Consider the following 19,029-nt stretch of genomic DNA (forward strand, 5'->3'; position numbering starts at 1 on the left):
CTCGCTGAATCCAGTGACCCCATGAGGTAATGGAGGCTCCGTGTCTTGATCAAGGCCACATGGTTGCGCTTGGGTTCAGGCTTATCTGACTTGAAACCCATGTCTCTCAAAAGTAAATGGGCTAAAAGTGGCAAAAATCTCCACGAATTGGCAATCCCTGGGCTGTGCTTCATTCCTCAAAAGGCCAGGGCTCAGATGGGTTCCCAGAGACACCCAGAGGTACAGGCCTGGCACCAGGAGCGTAGGTGGGAGATGGTGTAAAGGGCTGTGTTAGCTCTGACAAGGTCTCCGAGGCCGGGTATTTATTTGACAATATTTATTGAGTGCCTGCCTTGTGTGAGGCATTGTAAGGGACCCTGGGGACACAGGGGTGATGTTAGCGGCATGGCCAGCCCTTAGAAGGCTCCAAGTCTAGAGGAGATGACAAGTTCCAGGAAAATGCAATCAGACAACGAGTGCTGTGATGGGGGATGAAAGCGTGCTCAGGGAGTCTGGAGATGGGCCCCCAAACCTAATGCAGGGCCATGTGGCCATGTTAAGGAGGGTGGGCTTCATCCCTGGGGCAGGGGGGAGCCATGAAAGGGTTTTAACAATCAGCTTTGTGGTCTGGGGAGACCCCTGCCGCTGCAGTGTGGCATGAACAAGACTGGAGAAGGGAGACCAGAGAGGAGGCTGTGCTAAGAGGTAATGTGGCCCGGACTAGTCTGGAGGGGGAGGCAGTGGACGGAAAGATGCTCCAGAGGCAGCCTGGACAGGCTGTTCAGATGGATGCACAGGGACGCTAGGGGGAGGAGGAGGGGGCTACCAAGAGTTTTTCCTGGTGTCTGGCTTCAGCGAGAGGGCTGTGGGCGTCAGTCACAGTGATGGGGAGACACGGGTCTGGGTGGAAGATGGTGAGGTTGCTCCGCCATGTTGAGTTGGAGGAACATGTAAGACTTGGGAGTGGAGATACAGAATGGGCAATGGGTCAGAAACGCAGGAGCAATGTGGGGTTGGAGATGGAGAGTTGGAGTCACCAGCATGGGACTTTCAGCTGGGTGAAGGGCAAGATGGCGCTGAGAACGTGCAAGGAGTGAGAAGAGCGGGCAGCCGGGGCTGACCCCGAGGAATGGACGGCATCTAACCAGATGGCTGGGAAGAGGGTGGACAGGGGAGCACACCTCGGTGCAAAAGGCCACAGAGGAAGGACTGAAGACTTTCACTGTGTCTGGCGCAGTGAGGTCATTTCTGTGAATTTTCTGTAATTACAACGTAAGTTGTGCCTGCAGGCACTCAGAAAGAGCTTCCCGGTGTGACGACTGCCTGTCACAGCCCTGCCATTTGGGTGGGAATCAGGAGATCTAGTTTTTGTCCTTCTTCAACCATTTACTCGCTGAGGGGTCTGTATGCAGCAACTCACCCTCTTGGTCCTCAGTTAGATTCAGACCAGAGTGCTCACTTCCTGCCTGGGGTCCCTTCCTTCCTCTGTTCCCAACATCCCATCAGAATAATCCTTCCAAAAGACAAACAAAACCCTTCTGAGGCTCCCCATCTCGGGATAAAGGCCATACTCTAGGCACTCCCAGGCCCCCCTGGCCAGCCACATCGGCCTCTCTAGATGCCCTCGAGCCCCTCGATGGCACCGGGCCCCTCAGCTCCTGCCCCAGCCAGGAATGTCCTCAGCCCAGCATCACCCCATGTCCTCGGGGAGGCAGCTAGAGCCTCAAGCCCTGGAAACCTTCCCAGACCAGCCCTGCCTGTCCATTGGCTGGCCACTACCTCTTTAGGGCCCCCCACATACCTTATGGGCTCCCATCTATGTTTCCAGGTCAGCACCAGCCCTGCTGCATGAGGGGGACATGAGTCCATCACTCCGGCCATGGGCTCTCGCACCCCAGGGCTGAGCACAGAGCTGCTGCAAGGGCTTCCCCCACATGCTTGTGGATCCAAACAAAACCCCAAATTGGGGCACATCTGCAGCTGGCGTGCACGGAGAGATGTTACAAGGTACATGAACAACCTTCTTTGGATATTTAGGCTTTTATCTTTTAACCTCCTATTTATGGAAAGTGCAAATAGTTTTTCATTATACAATAAGAATACTTTCTCCTTTTTGAATCAGTATATTTAATTTTAAGTGAATCAATTAAAAAATATCAGTAAATAACAGCACATTCAAAGAAGGTGAGCATGGTGAATCAGTGATGCTTGGGAACCATCCGAGTAGAGAGATGAACTCTGGGGTCCCTCCTGGCCCCAGCACTAGACTCTCTACAGCTGTGTCTACAGTTCCCACGAAGGGGCCATCTGCTGCTCACCGAAGGGAGCCCCTTAGCCCTTAGTGCACTGCAGCAAAGCCCACCTTCCAAGACAGGCAGGAAGGTGGGCTGGGGAGTGCTCCTGGCACAGATGAGCTGACCTAGTGTCCCCATCAGCCCTCAGTCTTAGCCCAAAGCCCAAAAGGATGCTGGGTCATGGGGACGTTGGTTCCTGGGGATGCTGCCCCAGGCAGGCTTGCTCAAAGAATCAGATATGGGCTAATTGAGAACCCCTCAGAATGCCACCTGTTCCACATGGCAGATGCTGAGGTATCAGTCTGGCTCTGGGCTCAGAGGCTCCTGGATGAGGAAGCAATTCAACAGCTTCTGCTTCCCCACACTGGCTGGCCAGTGTTGGGAGCCAGCAAGGCTGGACGTGTGCCCACGGCGACATTGAGAGCCCTGGATGTCCGGCCAGTGAAGTGCCAGCCAGCTGTGGCTGCTTCCACTAATGGAGTGGAACCTCCTGCCCGGTTGCAGAAACGGCTTACAGTTCCCTGCCTCAGACCCTCCCCGGCTTCCTATTACCCTTGGAATGCAGCCCAAGCTCCTTCACACAACCAGTAGGGCCGTCTGTAGCCACACCCAGCTCTAGCCGTCTCCCTCACACTCCACACTCGGCCCAAACTCCACCTCTCTTGGCTCCTCAAACATGCCTGCCCTCTGGACCCCAGGGCATTGGGTGTGCTGCCCCCTCCTCCTTTGCCCAGCTAACTTAGTTCAATCTTCAAATCTCAGTTTAGGCATCACTAAACATTTTCCTGTCTTCTGTGCCCAGAGCCCCCCTGCCGTCAGAGGCTCACCCAGTTTTGTGCCACCTCCTGTCCCACGTCCAATCCTCCTCAGCACTGGAACCTGCTGGAAGGCATGGCTAGGTCTGCCTCCACGGTGTCTATTCTCCTGGTGCCGAGCTCTGTGTCTACCACCTGGTAGACAGTGTATGCTCTTTGACTAAATGAACGAACGAGTGAACGAATGAATGAATAACCATGTGCTTCTGTGATTCATTACAAAGAGCAAGACATTTGTGTAAATTGTCATAGAGAGTGTTTGGGGCTTGACTCAGATTTCACATAACCAAGTCAAACATTTCCAAGATCAGTCCGTCCTCTCCAGAAGGGGGTGTCTCCCCGCTCCCCCTGAGTGGGGAGCCTGCGCCCAGTAACCCAAGGACCCCAGAGTCTGCGTGCCTGAGACCCAAGTAGCTGAGCCTTTCTGCTCCTCCCCTGACAGACAAGGGTGTCGGGCCCGGGAGCACACCACAGAGGGGTGCAAGAGAGGGAGCTGAATGCACTGCCCACCTTGAAAAGGCGGGAGGGGGCAGGGGCTACGTCTTCCTGCTCAGGCCGGTCCCTCCTCTCCCGCTTCTTCACAAACTAGAAGAAGGGTTTGGGAAGACAGGAACATTCTTCCCCTTGCAGGGCCATCCAGACGTACAGGCGGAGAAGTGACTCTAAGATGTGCCTTCTGGCCCCAGAACATTTTCCTGATGCTGCCTAGCCCTCTGCAACATTAGAGCATCATTTAGGTTAGCCACCAGGGGTCAGGAGCAGGAGGGAGCACTTAGCACAGACTTTTATTGTTTAATTTTTAAATTCATTTGGAAGCATTTTTTTACCTTTAATTATGGTAAAATACACATACAAAATTTACCATGTTAACCATTTTTGGGTGTACAGTTCAGTGGCATTGAGTACATTCACATTGTTATGCAACCATCACCACCATCCAACTCCAGAACTCACTTCAGCTTGTGAAACTGAAACTCTGTCCCCATTAAGCAGTAAGTCCCCATTCCCCCTTCCCCAGCCCCTAGCAACCACCATTCTACTGTCTATCTCTATGAACTTGACTGTTCCAGGTGCCTCAAATAAGTGGAATCACACAATATTTATCTTTTTGTGAGTGGTTGATTGCACTTAGCATAATGTCCTCCAGGTTCATCCATGTTGTAGCATGTGTCAGAATTTCCTTCCTTTTTAAGGCTGAATAATGTTTCATTGCATGTATATACCACATTTTGTTTATCCGTTTATCTGCTAACGGACACTTGGGTTGCTTCCACGTTTTGGCTATTGTGAATACCGCTGCTACGAACATGGGTATGCAAATATCTCTTCACGACCTCACATTCAATCCTTTTGGGTGTATGCCCAGAAGTGGAATTGCTGGCTCATATGATAATTCCAGTTTTAAGGTTTTGAGGAACTGCCATACTGCTTTCCACAGTGGCTACACCGCTTTAAGCACAGACTATTTTAATCAGACTCTTCCTGACACCTGAATGCCACACGCCACCCTCAGAATGCCCCTTGTGACTAAAGAAGGCATGAGGGAAGATGGCATGAAGGCCCCTCGAGCCTCGCTCTCAGGATGCACTGGCCGACCACGTTGTCTGCCCCACATCAGTTGTGTCCCCTGCTCCTCTGGCCACACAGCTACCTGGGCTCCCTGATGCCAGCTCTAAGGGGCTGCTGTCACTGGCTTCTCATTTGTCTTCCCTGCTGGCCTGTGAGCAATGGCAGCTGTCTCAGCCTAACTTCTCCCTGAAGAGCAGAGCCTGAAACAAGAGCTTGTTTGCAGGTAGTTAATTTGGGGAAGTGATGCTAAGAAGCAGGAGTGGGGGGGCTTGGGAAGAGCGAAGCAGAGAAAGAAGGAAAGGGGTTTGTGCTTGAGATGTCACCACTGGGGCCCTTGCAGCTCCATCCCACTGGGACCCTTTGAGATGCCTAGGAGAACGTGCCTTGGAATTTCCCCCCATGTGACGGAAGGGCAGCACTATCCATGGCTCCCATCCCCTGTCCACAGTGGTCCCGTGGGTTGTTAATGCCCTCGTTCATTCAGGTTGCCCATCGTGAGTGTCAGGCCGGTTCCTGCGGGAGATGGTGGCGCAGCGAGGCAAGATGCTGACAGGTACACTTGCATGAAGCTGATGGCCTCACCAGTGGCTGGAGGAAAAGGTGGGTCCAGAGGATGCGAAGTGTGGACAAGAGAAGTCTGATACAACGTGTTACTCATCCTTTAGCACAGGGATCTGGCCTAGAGATGATGCTCACTTGGTGTTTGTGAAGTTAGTAACAGCAAACACTGATATGGCACTTAGCACATGCCTGGGACAGTCACAGGCTTTACATATATTGGCTCATTTAACCCTCACAACAACCCTGTGAAGGCATCTTGTTATCACCCCATGTTACAGATGAGAAAGTAGAGGCAGAGGCAGGTTCAGTGCCCAAGGTCATGCATCTGGTAAACATCAAAGTGAGCTCAAAGCCACTCTACAGACCCCCCGACTCTGATACAATTCAGTCCCTTGAATACAGAGTCCATACGCCATGGAATACTTTATTTCCCAAGCCACCCCAGGCTAGGGAAAGCCAAAGATGATATCACAGTGTAATAAAAAGCTTTTTGGCCTCTAGTATCAGACAGATCTGGCTGAGTTCAGCTCTTGCTTCTGCCCCTCACTAGCTGTGTGACCTTCAGCGAGTCGCTTAACAGCCTGAACATCACTGTCTTCATCTGTAAAATGCAAGTGCAAATAAATTGTTATCCATAGTAGCCAAATGATAGAAACAAGCCAGGTGCTTATCAAGAGGAGTGTGGTGCATCCCTATAGTGGATACTCCTCAGCAATAAAAAGGGTACATGGAACATCATTCATTCAACATGGATGAATCTTGAAAACACGCTCAGTGGAAGGAGCCTTCAATGAAAGAGTGCATTCTGTCTAAATGATTCCATTTATATGAAGTTCTAGAACAGTGAAAACTAACCTGTGATGGAAAAATCAGAACAGTTGTTACCTTTGGGGGTGTGGGGGCAGGGATTTCTGAGAAAGGGCATGAGGGAACTTTCTGGAGTGATGGTAATGGTCTATATCTTGTTTAGATTACACAGCTGTTTTCTTTTTTTCAAAACTCGATAAATTTGACTTGGGCATTTCATTAAGTCCATTTCACCTCAAAAGAGAAATCTGTAAAAAAAAAATATATTGAACTCCAGTTAATGATTGCATGCTGAATTTAGGGGAAAGTGTACTGATGTTCGCAACTTACTCTGAAACGCATCCAAAAATAAGGTGGATTAATGAATGGTTAGAAGGATGAATAGGTAGGTAGATTATGTGACAAAGCAAATTTAGTAAAATATCAATGGTGGAATCTAGGTGGTGGGCATTTGGGCGTGGTGTTCACTGCAGAATTCTTTTGGTTTTGCTGTTTGTCTAAAAATTTCTCCAATAAAGAGTTACAAAAAAAAATAGGACTTTTCTCACAGAGCTGCCAAGCAGATTACCTGAGGTGAAGAAGTAAAGTAGGACAAGATGTCTGGTTTACAGTATCATGTCCTCTCTTATGGGTTGAATTGTGTCCACTCCCCCCGCCAAATTCCTATGTTGGAGTCCTAACCCCCAGCACCTCAGAATGTGATTTTACTTGGAGATAGGTCTTTAGAGAGATAACCAAGTTAGAATGAGGTCTTTAGGGTGGGCCCTAATCCAATATCACTGTTGTCTTTGTAAGAAGGGGAAATCTAGACACAGACACACACAAAGAATGCCACATGAAGGGGAAGGCAGAGATGAGGGTGATGCTACAAACCAAAGGACCCCAAAGATTGCCAGCAGACCACCAGAAGCTGGGGAGAGGCCTGAAACAGATTCTCCCTCACTGCCCTCAGAAGGAACCAACCCTACTGACACCTTGATCTTGGACTTTCAGCCCCTGGAACTGAGACGGTAAATTTCTGCTGTTAAAGCCACGCAGACTGTAGTACTTTGTTACAGCAGCCACAGGAAACTAATGGATTCCCCACACCCTATAGACTCTGAGCTGCCACAATAGGCCCTCACTGGGAGGGCTTGGAACTCTCCCACCCATCCCCCCAGCCCATCCCAGTCTCCGAGCTCTGAGGTGGCTGTTGCCTCCTGGCCTCCTCATGGCAGTCCTGCTCCATGATGTGCTCAGAACAGGTCTTTGAACTGAGGAAGAGGTTTCCCTCTATAGTTCACAGATCTTTGGGCCAACCTCAGGAAAGGGAGTTACTACAATATTTTTAACAGCCTCCTCTCCTAACAGGTCCCTCTCTGGAGGACATGTGGGGGACACCATGCTGAGTCACCCTCAGCAGTATCCCCCTACCAATGCCAATCACCGCCCCAGGCCCACCTACCCGTCCTTCAAACCCCTCATCCTGAGTGAGGTCCCTGCTTTCTGGGGGCCTCTCTATCCCCCACCCTCCCTCTCAGTTTGGGGTGGCTTTGTCTCCCCTTTGATTCAAGCCTGATCATCTGATCTTATCCCTCAAGGCCCCCTTCAGTTCTCCAGGGACGCCTATAATAACATTCAGAATTCAGTCACTGGAGTGACAGGAACTAGGACACCACCAGGCCCTCCTGGCTGAGGGGAGATGCAGAGGGAGGAAGCTAGCGGGACCAGAACCCCTCAGCCCGCCCCGTAAGGAGGGCGTGGGTCTTCCCTACAACAGACTGCGAGTTCCTTGCAGGCAGCCACCAGGTCTATTTATTCCCTGACCTGGCCCTGGACCCCAGTGCTGAGCACCGAGCCTGCCGTTGAGGATGCTCCACCAATGCAAGTTGAACAAATGACTGATCACCAGGAAAGTGACAAGGACAGAATTATCAGGGCAGGAGCTTACAACAGCAGCTCGGCCTGAGTGTCCAGCTGCCAGAATTATGGCACCAATTATCTGCTACTGTTGAACAAATCACCCCAAACTTAAAACACTAATGATACTTTTATTATCATCTCTCACAGTTCTGGGAGTTGACTGGGCTCAGCTGGGTGGTTCTTGCACCGTCATGGTGGCTGAGAAGGAACGGTCTGGAAGGCTTCCACACTCACCATCTGGTGGTCAGCTCACACCTCAGTGGGGGCTATCAGCCAGATCTACGTGTAGCCTCTCCTGAACGCTTGGGCTTCCTCACAACATGGTGGCTGGGTTCCAACAGCAAGCGTCCCAAGAGAACCAGGCAGAAGCTCTTTTGCCTTTTAGAAATGAGCCTCACATAATGTCACTTTTGCTGTGGACACAGGCCCTCCCAAATTCAATGGCGGGGAACTCGACCTCACCTCTGGGTGGGAAGAAAGCCAACAACACATTGTAAGAAGAGCTTGTGGGATGGGAAGCCCTGTGGTAGCTGTCTTAGGAAGTACATCTGAGACCTGAGGCTCAGCCCCAGAGCCCTGGGCTGGAGTGTCCAGTCAGGGCAGGTTCTCAGAGCCCAGGCAGAGCAGGCTGCAGGCAGGAGGGGGCCAAGAGGCCTGGCCAGGGGAGGAAAGGCTGCAGGGATGTGCAAGCGGTTCCATGGAGCTGGCTGTGTGAATAAGGGACAGGAGAGCTGGGAGGGCAGCACTGGATGACATGGCCAGTTGGGCCATTGGGAGGCCTGGTGCCCCCTCAGTGAAGGCTCCAGGAAGGTCAAAAACCATCATAGGCAGCATCATAGACACTTTCAAGCCCTACAAACCCCCAAGTCTCCCACACAGACAGGTGCTTCTCAGAAACATCACCTTGGACCACACAGGGGCATGTCCTCTGAGTGTCATGAAACTGTGGGCCTGGGCTTCACATACCCCAGGGTTTCTACAGATGGCAGGACAGCCATCACCAGAGTCCCTTCTAGCTCATGTGATGCCTTTGTACAAAGTAAAAGGCACCCTTTTCTCCAGACAGACTTGGCCCCACAGCAGGGCACACGGCTCAGCAAGCAGAGCATGAGCTGGATGCCAGTCCCTACCTGAGCCTTTGATTGCCTTGTGCATTGCACAGACTTCTCAACCATACAGAGCAGTCTTCAGGGCAGAGCCAAGAAGGAGGCTACCAAAGAGTCCCCTGCAGCAGCTCTCCACTTACACAAATCATTCATTTACATGCTGTAGTAGTTGGGGTGGTCCAGGGAAACAGAACCAATAGGATACAAACAGGGAGAGAGAGAGATTGAGATTTATTATAAGACATTGGCTCATGAAATTATGAAGACTGGCGAATCCAAAATCTGCAGAGCCTACGTCCCAGTTTGAGTCTGAAAGCAGGCTGCTGTAGAACCAGGAAGAGCCAGGGTCTCAGCTTGAAGGCAGGCAGGCAGGAGTTTGCTCTTATTTAGGGAAGGTTCAGTCTTTTTGTTCTACTCAGGCCTCCAACTCATTGGGTGAGGCCCACCCACATTGGGGAGGGCAATCTGCTTCACTCAGTCTACTGATTCAAATGTTAATCTCATTCAAAAACACCCTCACACGGCCAGCCTCTGGGCGTAGTGTTTAAGTTCGGTGCTCTCCGCTTCAGTGGCCTGGGTTCCCAGGTTTGCATCCCGGGCGGGAACCTACACCACTTGTCACCCATGCTGTGGCAGCGACCCACATACAAAGTAGAGGAAGACTGGCAACAGATGTTAGCTCAGAGTGTATCTTCCTCAGCAAAACAAACAAACAAAAATACCCTCACAGACACACCTGGAATAATATTTGACCAAAAATCTGAAGACCCCATGGTCCAGTCAAGTTGACACGTAAAACTAACCATTACGCATGCCCTGAATCACTCACTTACAGCCCCTCTCTTCCTAACTGGTGTCCAGCCACTCTGGGGTTACTGTGCGCCCAACCCTGAGCTGAGACACAAGGTGGCTTGTACTGAAAGACAGCAGACACTGCCATTCCACTGACTTTCCTGCCTCTGCTACCTCCCCATACGTGGCTGAGCTGGAGAGCGCCGCAGGCTTTCTGTATCTCATCAATGAGATACAGAAATTTCTCACCTGGAGGGACTGGCCTCCGCTCCCAGCCGGGTTATCTCCCCTTTCTCCTGCAAACTGTGAAAGGGCCAACAGGGGCCCTGCATGAGGTAGCAGCACTTTGATAAGAGGCATGACTTCTGGCCGTGGAAATCAGCAACGGCGCAGCTTGCCATTTGGGGCCTGACTCGTTCAAAAGCAGGTTGGGTCTGCTAGGTTGAAACAACACCTGATGAGGGTGAGCTCTTCGTGTAGTTCATTAAGTAGCGGGCTCTCAAACTCCTGTTCGAGAGCCATGTGGCTTCTCCACGGTGGGGTTGAGAGGGAGGGAGGAACCCCAGAGATGGGAGAGGAGCTGATCCAGGCTGGAACTCCCCCCTCTCCACTGCTTCTCCTGAACAGCATCATCAGCCTTTGCATAGTGAAGCTGGCAGAGGGCTTGTACTTCTCCTGCCTGCCTATTCATGCAAATGTTCTGTGCCACCTTATCTCTCAGAAGCAGGCGTCTGTGCTCCTCCAGCCCCTGCAAGATCAGGTCACATTCATCCTTATGGCCCGACATCTCAAGTGCCAGAGACAGTGGGGCTTCGGGAGGCACGCTTGGGGCTTCCCAGGTACAGTGTAAATTGAGAGTGGCTTTCAAACTCAAGCATGCACCATGATCATCTGGCAGGCTGGGCCCCATTGCCAGAGTTTCTGATTCTGGAGGTCTGTTTGGTTTTCTAACAAGTTCCCAGCTGTGGCTGGGACTGTGGGTCCGGGGCTCTAAATGGTCAAAGCTTCCTTTGGACTTGGAGGTGCTTTCCGTACTTCCTCTCCCCTCTGTCTTTTAGTCTGCTCAGGATGCCATAAAAATATATCACAGGGGCCGGCCCGGTGGCGTAGTGGTTAAGTTCGAGTGCTCTGCTTCAGAGGCCCAGGGTTTGCAGGTTCAAATCCCGGGCACAGACTGATGCACCACTCATCAAGCCATGCTGTGGCGGTGTCCCACATACAAAATGGAGGAAGTTGGGCACAGAGGTTAGCTCAGGGCCAATCTTCCTCACAAAAAAAAATATATCACAGACTGGGTGGCTTAAACAACAGGCATTGTTTTTCTCACTGTTCTGGAGGCTGGAAGTCTGAGATCAGGGTTGCCAACATGGCAGGTTCTGGAGAGAGCCCTCCTTCTGGCTTGCAGATGGCCACCTTCTTGCTGGGTCCTCACATGGCAGAGAAAGAGCGAGAGCTCTGGTGTCTCTTCTTGTAAGGACACTATAAGGGCCCCATCACGAGGGCTCATCCTCATGACCTCATCTAACCCTAATCACCTCCCAAAGGCCCCACCTCCAAATACCATCACATTGGGGGTTAGGGCAGCCACATATGAATTTCGGGGGGACACAAATGTTCAGTCCATAACACCCTCAAATATCTGGCCTCTTTGCCTCCCTCGCCCCCATAACTCAAAGTGCATCCGTGTCTTCCAGGGAACTGGACATAGCCAGGATGCTACAAACTATCGAGTACAAGTGGGGACTGGGAGGCGGGCAATGACGAAGCACAGAAACACAGGTTTTTCTCTTCCAGTTTTGGGTTAACTTGATCTCATTGGTAAAGGCTTGTCCAGTCAAAGTTCAAACCCAAACCCTCTCTCTAGGCTTTTCTTGCTTCTCTCAGAGCAACCGTCCAGATTTGCCCAGCACTGAGGGGTTTCAAACCGGGAGAGTCCTGGGCAAAGTGAGACAAGTTAGTCACCCTAAAACCTTATGTGCAAACGTTACCTCATTTGTTTAATCTGTATTGTCTGACAATCAATGAGGTTGGGCTCTTTTCATATGTTCACTGGACTCCTAGATTGCCTCTTCTGCAAATTGGCAGTTTATATTCCCTCTCCATTTTCTTACTATCTTTTTTATTTGTCTTTTAAAAATATGATTAATTTATAGACACTCTTTCAGTACAAGGGATGTTAACCCTTCATCCACCTATCTATCCATCTACCTCTCTAGCCATCCAATGGAAATATATTTCCTAATTAATTGTTCACTCTTTGATTTTGCTTATGGATTTTTCTTGTCGTATGAAGTGTTTAATTTTTATGTAATCAATGTATCTTTACCCTTTCTTTGATGGCTTCTGAGATTCCTACCTTCTTTAAGAAGCTTTTACAATATGCTAATGATTTATTTTGACTCAAATATTTAATTCGTCCAGAATTTGTTTTTATATATGGTTACGGTAGTGTCTCCTTTTGTTTTCTTAAAGTTGGATAATCAGTTGTATTGGTACAATTTATTGACTAAACCACCCTTTCCCTCTGACTGGAAATGCCACCATCATATTCTAGTTTCCTCTATCTACCTGTATCTATTTCTGGGCTCTCTAATCTCTTTCCTTGGTATTCTGGTTAATTCCTGTGTCAGTATCATGCTGTTTAGATATGGAAGCATGAGTCTTAAGTTTAATTGTTTACTAAAGCTGGTCATCTCTCGTTTGTAATTTTCTTCACTATTATTCTCTGAATATTTGAAATGTAAAATTATTTTATCCATATAAAATGTAAAATTACTTTATCCTGTTCTTAGAAGTAGGATTCTAAATACAACTGCATTGAATTTATATATTAATATCTTAAATTCATATATTAGTTTTCTAGGGACTGGTATGTTTATGATATTAAGTCTTGTCACACAGAAATACACCTTATACATCTCCATTTGTTGAGGTATTGTTTTATGCACTTCAATACAATTTTATCATTTTATTTGTATAAGTAGCATCCCTTTTCTTGTTAAATACATCCTTAGAAATGTTATAGTTTTTATTGCTGTTGTGAATAGGCTATTTTTTCCATTTCCTTTCCCAAATGTTTATTGCTATCATAGATCAAAACTCTAGATATTTATTCATCTACTTTGCTAAATTCTCTTACTGACTTTAATGTTATTTTGTTAAAATCTATTAGGTTTTCTAGGTATACTCTCCTTCATTTGTAAATAAAGGTATTTTCTCTTCTTTTCCAATGGGTATTCCACTCTGCTCATTTTCCTATCTTACTGTATTGACCTCCAAAGCTGTGTTGATCAATAGTGGCGACAGCAGGCTCTCTATCTTATTCTTGAATCAATAGAAATGACTTCAGAATTTTTCCATTTAATAAAATGTTTGATCTTGGTTTTTAGTAAATAGTCTTCATCATGTTTAAGTAGTTTCTATCCACACTCAACGACTTCTTAGGGGAAAAAATAATACATACCTGTCAGATACTCGATAGAACTACCAAATATTTATGAAATTGGCTACATAAATTGTGAGGCATAAACCATATTTCTATTTTCTCTGTAATAGTATGAAACATAAATTTTTGGTGGTTAGAAAACTTAAAACAACAGAGAAGTAGGGTCATTTTGGAAACACCCAATTCCACCATCTCACGGAGAGAATGCCGCAACCAGGTGGCGCAGTCCACACTCCCCAAGCATTTTAGACACACCAGGCATTTGCTGACCACAGGGCTCAGTAGTCTAACGACAACCCACACAGTGGCTTCCAATCCAGACAAGTGGCAGGTGGAAGGTGAAGGGGAGAGGGCCGTGAGCAGGAAGTGGAATGCAGCAAAGGGGAAGTATGGCAGAGGCCAACATCCCAGACAGGGTTGGTGGGTTAGAAAGGAGAGGTCAGAGGAGGAGAGAGTACAACGCGACAGAGATGAGACAAAACCTGGTATCACTTCCCATATGATGCTGTCATGTTGGTAAATAAATTCTCTCATTCCCGGGGAAGGCTCTGGAAATAAGTCAGAATCCCACAATACGCAGGAATCTTGCAAACCCTTTAGTCCCTCGTAGCCCCCAGGAGGCAGGCCCTTGAGTCCCCCCACTCAGAGAGAGATGAGTGTCCCCGTATCCTATTCCTCATCCTCCTCCTGAGGCCCCAGTGCGTTGTCTCAGTGTCCGTTGCCTAATTTACCACATGAGAGGAGATCACAGCCCTGTCTGGGGGAGACACATGTCCAGCACTCAGAGGTGACTGTGGAAGCACGTAACCAAAGATTTAGCCTGGGGGTTTCTGACTCAACTGCAAGCCCCCAGCTCCCCAGCCAGGACAGCTCCTGCCCTTCCTCCACCTCACTTGGCTGCTGCTGATGCTTAGTCCCCAGCTGAAGATGAAAGTCCCGACTCTCTACTTGGCCTTTGCTGACACCACTTCAGCAGAGGTGTTGGGGCATCTCATTAAAGTCTCCGGAGGGTGGAAATCTATGCTCCCCACTAGGCCTTTGCTGGCATGGGTGAGGATAGGACCACCGTTTTTTCTGTATTGTTGGAGTAGAATGGTTATTGTCTAAACATTTTCTATCTTGCTAGGCTGCCTCTTTCCTCATCCTTTGGCTAGAGAGAGCAGGCTCTTGTTGGGGCTTCTTTTTTTTGTCTGCACCTGTTGCTGGTTTCTTTGGGTCCAAGTCTAAGGTATATGAGCCAAAAAAACTCCAAGGAATCTCACTACAGTGTCATTCCTCAGGTCCCCCAGTCTTTAGCTGGTCTACCTTCTCTCCACCTTTCGAAGTCCTCTCATGTTTGCTTTATATAAACTGTCCAGAGTTTCTAGCTTTCCTTGGCAAGAGGAAAAGGAAAAAGTGCATCTTCCCAGAAACAGAAGCGCGCATGCGAACACACACACACACACACACACACACACACACAGTGTTCATTTTAATATGGGCTCTGGGACCCTAATTTTCATTCATCCTTTACTTTCTCCTCCGTTGCATTCCTCTTACCTTGTCCTATTTTTCTCTCCCTCCCCTGCCCCACACTCTTCCTTTTTCTGTGCTCTATTTCCTACCCCCCTTCCCCACTTTTCTATTTTCCTTTTAAGACTGAGGAAGAGTTGATTGCATTCAGCAGAACCATTGGGCAACTGTTTAAAGCCCATCTATCATTCTATGCTACGTCATGCACTCTCACATCCCAGACACGTGCACGTGGGCCAGGCTGGGCTTGCTGAAAGCTGCAGGAATCCGCCGCTCCTTAGGGCCCACACACATCCCGTGGCCCCTCTTGGCATCCTCAGCTCATATTATCCTGCACTTGCATCTTCCTCGTGATCCATTTCTGTGACTAATTTTTCCTCCTGTCTCCCAGAATGTGGTACTCTATGCCTCCCATATTTCATTCTTTGAAGTTCTGATTGATTTCTTACACTTCCTCCTTATCCATGTGGATTCTCTGCTTGTTACAAGATCTAGATGGCAAGAATCTTGATTATAAAAGTCTCTGGCACAAACTTAGCACCTTCCAATCTACCTGACTGCCTTCACCCTTTCTCTGGACTTCCTTTAACCTCCTCAGTCCTGCTCAAAGTGATGCCCTAAGGTGTGGTCATTGCACAGACCTGTAGAATGCTTAAAGGTGCTTAAAGATTCAGCAACTAACCCTCTCCTGCCTGCTGTGTTTCTGAAGGGGATACCAAGTAGCTAATGATCTTTATTTTTCTAACAGTCTCAGGAAGCAAATTCATGCAGGGAGTATATCTGCATAAAAAAAGCAGTGGCTACATTGCCCTAGCTAAAGCATAAAGCCACATTGGTATGCACTGTGCAGAATCAGAAGCCGACTTTAAGTCATAATTTGCATTTTCTCCTTGCAGAATTATTTATCTGGGGATGTTCAAGTTCTCTGTATGTGGGAACTCTCATTTGGCATTATATAAATGGACTCTGGCTGGATCTGTGTAGCTCAGGCAGATTCTAAGAGTGGACAGCATGTTCTCTGGAATAGCTTTCTGTAATTCTATAACAACCGGCTCCTGGTATGAAAGAAAAGCTGAACTTAACATCAAGCCTCTCTCTGTACGAGAATCCCAGAAGAGATGGCTAAACACTGAATCCTGGAGCTTTGAGGAAATTTGCATCTTTAGAAAGGACTATGGAGGACAATGTCACTCAAGGATTATCCTCAAGTTAGTACAAATCTTCTCTCAGCCAGAGTAGGAACAGATACAAGGTAAATATCGAAGCAAGTGAAGGAAGGCAGTGAGCAAGAAGACAAAACCAACCCTGGCTTCAAAACCATCCAAAGAAAGAGGCTGGACTCAACCTGAGTCAAATTGATAGAAAGTTTCCAAGTCTGGGTATGTCCTCCCCACTTGGCTGTGGTGACCACTGGACAAGAGCCACTGGTTTAGTTTATGAGCTTAACTCACGCGATGCCATTTGTCAAGGTCACATCGACAGCTCTTGGAGAAAACTACTCAGGCCACAGAGTTCTCTTTACTTCATTCCAGTGTGGTCACACAGCTCAGCTACCAAGGATTCGAGGAAGGAAAGTATGTACATATGGGTGAGAGTGTGTATATTTGATAAGAGATGTTCTTGGGCCAAATGCCCCCAGAATATGCTGACCTGTACACAGACTTGTTTCCATCCAGAGACCTTATTACATACATGTGTCTCTTTGCTTTATGGTGAGTCTTATATCCTTAACCAAACTGTAAGCTCCTTAAAGACTGGACAGCATCTCACACTTCAACATTCTCTAGTACCTAGCTCAGTGCCTGGCTCAGTAAATACTACATAAAGTTGAAAGGGCCTGAGAATTACTTGCAGTGTGTATTGGTCTGCTTGGGCTGCTAAAACAAAATACCATCAACTGAGTGGCTTACACCACAGACACATTTCTCACAGTTCTGGAGGCGGGGGAGTACAAGATCAGGGTGCTGGCCAATTCAGTTCCTGGTGAGAGCCCTCTTCCTGGTTTTCAGATGGTCACTTTCTCACTGTGTCCTCATATGGTGGAGAGAGAGTAAACTCTCTCTTCCTCTTCCTAAAAAGCCACCAATCCCATCATTAGGACCCCACCCTCATGACCTCATCTACCTTTAATTATCTCCCAAAGGTCTCATCTCCAACTAACATCATATTAGGGGTTAGGGCTTCAACACGGAATCTGAGGGGATACAACACAGTCCATAGTATAGCAGTTTCTGTGGTCAGTCTCAGACCAGAGAGGCTACTGGGGGTGGGAAGAGCCAGAGGGAGAGGGACCATGAAGGTCTAAATGAGATGCTTCAGCAGAGAAGGGGACTTTGAAGGAGGTGGGACTCTAACAAACAGCCACACAATAGAGCTAGTGAAGGAAATGCTTCACCTCATTGAAAGGGAGGGCACCATCCCTCAGTGTTTTCTGCCCCAGACACTGCAGGAGTTATCTCCCTGGCTCAGGGGCACAACTCTGAGGGAGCGGATTTCAGCTCATCTTGACTTCCTGAGGCAGATCAGTGAGGAGCTGATGTGGAGGCGGGTGTCTCTCTTCCCGGAGGATCTGGTTTAGTCCCTTCTGGTTACCTTTCTTTGGGACCCAGGCCGCCTAATCATCCTTCCACTCCAGGCTAGGGGGGTGCAGGGTGTTAAATTTTAAAGACACCTTCACTGCAAAGTAGTTTATAGTAACCTTCGGGTATGAGGGTAGAGATGGACTGGCCAGGAGAGTATGGGGGGCCCATACAAACCTCCATGTAGCAGAAGAAAACCAATTTGATTAGGTTAAAAAAAACAAAGGAGGAAGGACTGAAATACAAATGGATGTCATGGGCCTTTCTGTCTCTTTCACACACATGCACACACACACACACACACAGACGCGTGCACACCCCAGGGCTCCTCGACTCCACTCAAGGACCACCTGTTTACCTATATTATCATCAACCTGCCTCTCCGCCTTATCTCTCTCCTGTACCTTCTTTCCCACTGATGCGTTAGTTTCTCCCAGGCCCTGCCTGCTCTTCATTTAATTTCACAGCTTGTCACGGTGCTGTGATTTCAAGGCAGAGAAGGACGGAGTTATTTATAAAATCTCTCCCATCTCTTCAGCCATTTGCCCTCCTCTGTGGTCACTGCCCCTGGCTTGCAGGCTCCTGGTGACCCCGCCATGCATGTGTGACAGGGTGGATGGAGAGTCTTTCCTGGTCCGCTGAGCTGTCAGAGCCGCCAAGACTGTAATTTTACACTCTTCTCTAGACTAAAAGCAAAGTCTTTGTGAAAAATCCACCTGCCTGAGTGAGAGCTCACAGCGAAGGCTCGTTCTCGTGGTTGTGCTGGCTAGGGCTCTGAGGAATTGCCATTACTGGAGGACTAGCCAGGGTTAGCCTTTCCGCCATCTTGTTTGTAGGAGCCATTTTTACACCTGGCCATTTTGAAAACAATGAAACACTTTCTTTGGGAACTGGGGTCTTAGTTGTGTTGTACACTCTGGCTTGGCTGATGTTCTGCTCTATTAGTCTAGATTTCCCTTCTTCTGTTCTTGGGCTTCCTTCAGAGCACTCAGGATGTCCTCAGACTTGAGCATCCACCTTTTCTCTTCCACTTCTCCATTCCTTGTTCCTCAAATCCCCGAAAACACAGTGGCTGACAGCATCGGAGGTTTTGGGGTCAAGCTGAGTGCAAGTCCCAACTCTGCTTACTTACTAGCTGTGTGACCTTGGGCAAATTATCTCACCCCTCCCTCCTCATGTGGAAAGCAGGCATAATGACTGTACCTGCCAAAGGGGTCGAGGAAGTGAATATATCAAGCTTAGCCAGGGCCCTGAGTGTTAGCAATTGCCCTTATTATCATTTTGGAAAGCAAGATTCCAATGGCAGAGCTAGACCGGGATACGTAAGATCTCCAGAGCACTGGGGGACACCTACAACCTGGAATGAGCACCACAGGGATGTCCATGGCTAAAACTGATCCCTAAATGCCCAGGGTCTGGCCTTGGGAGTCCAAGGGCTGCATGGTGGGGGGCGGAGTAGGCAGGGGGAGTGGGGCTGATGAGCAGGCAATCTGGGCTTTGAAACCTGTCTCACGCTTGTGATCATGGGCAAGCTTCTCCCCTCTCTGAGGCTCTGTTTTCTTTTTTTTTTTTTAATATATTATTTTATTTATTGAGGTCACATTGGTTTATAACGTTGTGTAAATTTCAGGTACACATCGTTATTTTTCAACTTCTGTATAGACTGCA

The sequence above is a fragment of the Diceros bicornis genome, chromosome 38, assembly GCF_020826845.1.
Source record: "Diceros bicornis minor isolate mBicDic1 chromosome 38, mDicBic1.mat.cur, whole genome shotgun sequence".
Classification (NCBI taxonomy): Eukaryota; Metazoa; Chordata; class Mammalia; order Perissodactyla; family Rhinocerotidae; genus Diceros; species Diceros bicornis.